At 42.4% G+C, this 4,302-nt stretch overlaps 1 non-coding gene across 1 annotated transcript; it reads right to left on the reverse strand.

Moving 5' to 3' along the window:
* Positions 1-3,439: 3,439 nt before the first annotated feature.
* LOC115029119 lies at positions 3,440-3,599 on the reverse strand. The gene has a single exon (XR_003834690.1). It is a non-coding gene; the product is annotated as a U1 spliceosomal RNA (small nuclear RNA).
* Between the last annotated feature and the right edge of the window lie 703 nt (positions 3,600-4,302).

Consider the following 4,302-nt stretch of genomic DNA (forward strand, 5'->3'; position numbering starts at 1 on the left):
ACTTGTGACCCCACAGCCTCAATCTCCCAAGAACTGGGCTTGCATATGAGGGCTGCAACAACCACCCATAACTTCTTGGTTTTGAGCATAAGAATCACAGAATGTTCTGGACTTGAGAAAAGGCCAGTTCTGGCCAGACATACAAAATGTATTAGAGCAAACAAGGTGGAGATGCTGATGCTGGATGGAAGGGGCTATAGAAGATGTTAAGAAAGAAGAGCTTCTATGAAGTTGACCTCAGGAAGCATGATGCTTTCTTGCAGACAGGCTGAAGGTCCTTCAAGGCTAACAGGGCAGTCACACATGCTCATAGGTGGGCTGGATAGAGTGAAATATATCCTCTATGATTGCATCAAACACAAAGATGTAAGTGAGAAGACTGTAGTTCTAAGTTTTCTGGCTTCTGAGCGCTCTAGAGGATCTGGGGCTCTGTGACAGCTGATGTCACTGTGAGAAATGAATGCTAAGACACAATCTAAGGCAGTGTTTTTCTTTTCTTTTTTTTCTTTCTCTCTCTCTCTCTTTTTTTTAAAGATTTATTTATTCTTATTTATATGAGTGAACTGTCTTCAGACATACCAGATGGTTGTGAGCCACCATGTGGGAATTGAACTCAGGACCTCTGGAAGATCAGTCAGTGCTCTTAACCGCTGAGCCATCTCTCCAGCCCAGGCAGTGCTTTTGTATCTTGCAAGTGGCTGGAGCCAATCTTTATCATCTCTGTTTGCATTGTGCTGTCTCACAGATCACCACACACCACCTCTCTGGAAAGAAATTCACCTGCAGAATGGTAGGTTATTTGTTTTTAGGATCTGACCTCAGACCACAGACTCAACTAAATACATGGTCTTTGTCCTGTGTCTTCAACTGTGAGGATATTGGGAAACAAACAGACAAACCGAACCCAGATTGTGGGGGAGAAAATGCCTCTTGGAGTTTGTTTTGTTTAGATTTCCTTTTCTAAAGCATGTATTTGTTTAGCACGTGTGTATGTGTGTGCACATGGGCGCTTGTGTGCCATGGTGCAGGTGTGGAGGTCAGAGGACAATGTGGTGGCACTGGTTCTCTCGTCCCACCATGTTGCTCTTGGAGATTGAACTCAGATAGTCAGGTTTGGCAGCAAGCACCCTTACACACTGAACCATCTTACTAGGCTCCAAGACACTTTAAAAAAATAATAAGGCAAGAAAGGTTTTTTTTTTTTTTTTAGATATATGACATTGAAGAACTTCTAAGCATGACGCCATTATTATCATAATAGTGTTATGATACATTATGACTGTGATTGTTATTGGAGGCATGACTTTGCTATGTAGCTCAGGTCATCTTTAAGCTCTTGATCCTCCTGCCTCAGCTTCCCAAAGCCTGGGATTATATATGTGCCAATACAGCTAACACTAACCAAGTATTGAAAAATCAATACTGTGAGAGAACGAATTTCTGTTGATATGGTGTATAATATTATGTTTTAAGCCCAGCTCTTTTGTTAACAAGTTGAAATGAGAGTGAAAATGCTTAGAAAATTTTATTTATTTTATTATTATGGTGCCAAAGCTCGAAACTAAAGCCTCCCCTAAGCCAGCCAAGCACCTATCACAGAGCCCCCTTTAAAATTTTTCACTTTAATTTCTCACTGCCTTGTCTGGTAGTCTGGCCTAACCCTGCCCTCCTCAGGCAGGGTTATACTTGTAAAGTCCCTCCCTTGTCTCCTACCATGGCTGCTCTTTTGTTTTGTTTGCATGCATGCGTAGAATCTGGCTATAGGCTGGGGCTACCCTCAAACTCTCCAGCCTCTGTCTTCAGCCTAGGGAACTTGCAGCTCTAAAAGAGTAACCGTTAGATTGTTTATATCAAAAGGAGACAAGAATATGCTTGAATCAAAATTTTAACACGCACTATGTCAGCATCCATTCGCTTTAAAACTGATTTAAGGGCCAGAGAGATGGCTCAGGAGTTAAGGACACTTACTGTTCTTACAGAGGACACAGGCTCAGTTCTGAGCACCCACATCAAAGCTAACAATGATCTATAATTCCATTTCTAAGAGATCTGACACCCACTTCTGACCTCTGCAGACACCACACACATGTGATATGTATAGCCTTTTTTTTTTTTTTTTTTTTTTTGGTTTTTCGAGACAGGGTTTCTCTGTGTAGCTCTGGCTGTCCTGGAACTCACTTTGTAGTCCAGGCTGGCCTCGAACTCAGAAATTTGCCTGCCTCCGTCTACCGAGTGCTGGGATTAAAGGCGTGCGCCACCACGCCCAGCGATATGTATAGCCTTACAAGCAAGCACAAGACTTGCTTTATAAACATAAAATGAACATAAACAAAACTTATAGAAAATTGTTTGATTTTCCAATAAGATAGCGCTATTGATCACTCAGCAAGTCTATCCAAAACAGTGGCTTACTGATATCTTTAAAATCACCACCAAGTGAGAGGCATGAAGAAAAGACACTTGGACTTTTTCAAAGGATGGGGAGATTTTGTGTTGTTAACGTTTTCTAATTTGTCACCCATTCTACAAACAGAGAGCCTGCAAGAAGAAACCAGAGCTAAGCTTTACTGCAATGGAGACCTCTGTCTAAAAAGGAAATCATTACAGCTCAGCATCAGATTAAAAGAAACTGAATCAGAAAGGAAAAAAAGAGTATTTCTGTTCTGAGAAACCGAAGTGGGAGTTGGAGTACTGGGAGAAAGAAAATAGCAGGACTGGATTCCCTTTTGTATTATTTTACAGACAGGGAAACTGAGGCACAGCCATTGGCACAGCCAAGCAAGAACAGTGCCTAATTACACTTCCTGCTTCCTGGGGTCTCTGCCAATTGCTTTTCTTATTATACACATTTGTTTGTCTAGATATACATTATGTTTTTGATGAAATCCTTTCCCCCTTCATGAAAACCTATAATTTTGGACAACTTTCAAATATTTTGTAAATGTTAAATCAGTACAGCCTTCCAGCGATCTTTTAATCTTTCATTCCCCCGCCCCTCTTTGCTTCAAGGATAAAGTTTCTAGTAAATCAAGGTTGGAAAGCCTGTCTAACCTTGATGGAGTGAATTAAATAAAGCCACCCACAATGTGATGATTATCCCCCCATTTCATAGTTTAAGAAAGTCAGAGCCCAAATAACTTTGAGAAAGTAATTCCCAGGGTAGCCTGTGAATGAAACTCATTCCAAGGGCAGAGAGCAGCATTGCTTGCCAGCCCCATGCCCTTGATTGTTCGTCTCTATTACCTTGAGTCAATTCTCCCAACTGCGTTCACCCCTCAGTATGCGCTGGACTATCCGTTGATTATTGGTCACCTTCCTTTAGAACATGAACTTCTTTATTTTTCTTTTGTTTCATTATTCAGATGGGGTCTTATGATTGTAGACAGGACTCCTTCTCTATATAGCCGAGGATGATCTTAACCATCCCCACCCCCTCCAACCAGGGGAGACATAAATTCACTCCCTCAATACCACAAATTATGCAGTTTCTCTGCATCTGGAGAAATCGCAGGGGTCAGCACATCTGGTGTGCAGTGGATAAGCCTCACCCTGAGAAAGCCATCTTCTTGATCCTGGTATCTCCCCTGCCAGGTAGGTATGAATAGAAACTTCTTGACAGCTGTGACTTGGCCTGAATCCTTACGTGCCAAGTACTTCAGGGAGTGTAATAGCACTTAGTTATTTTGTTGCAAAATCGATTGTATTAAATTCTTACAGGTACCTTTTCCTGTTCTAGGGATAATTGCCACTTTCTATCCTCTGAGTCTCAAAGGCAATAAACCATAGGGCTGGGCTCACCCAGGGTGTGCTTTCCCCAGCCCAGAAGTCCATCTCTTGTTTCATAGACTGATAGTGTATAGTATAAGTTTCAGCTTTTTCCCTTTGGGGAAGCACAGACTCCCACCCCACCCACCCAGTCACCATTTAGTTGCCATTACAAAGAGTAAGGAACCTGGATGATACTTTGGGTCCAAACTATAGTTCCCTTTGTAATTTGAAGGTAGTCCTTTAGATTTGTGTTGGCCTTCTTCATGTGTGACTGGGGTGCCATCAAAAAGGTGCTTGGGGTGTGCGCTTCCACATTGCTTCTACAGCGCCAAATGCCTCCCATAGCTATAAGGGGGATGGGGGGAGTGCCTTCACATATCTATACAGTTCTAAGGGGGAGGGGGAGTGCCTTCACATATCTATACAGTTCTGAAGCACACTTCCAAAATCAGCTGTGCCTTCGCATTGCCTATAATGCCACGTTCTCATGGATGGCTCAGGCTTTGGCAGAAGCAGGTGGCCCTGACTTCAGTT

Source organism: Mus caroli, chromosome 13, assembly GCF_900094665.2.
Source record: "Mus caroli chromosome 13, CAROLI_EIJ_v1.1, whole genome shotgun sequence".
In the NCBI taxonomy this organism is placed as follows: Eukaryota; Metazoa; Chordata; class Mammalia; order Rodentia; family Muridae; genus Mus; species Mus caroli.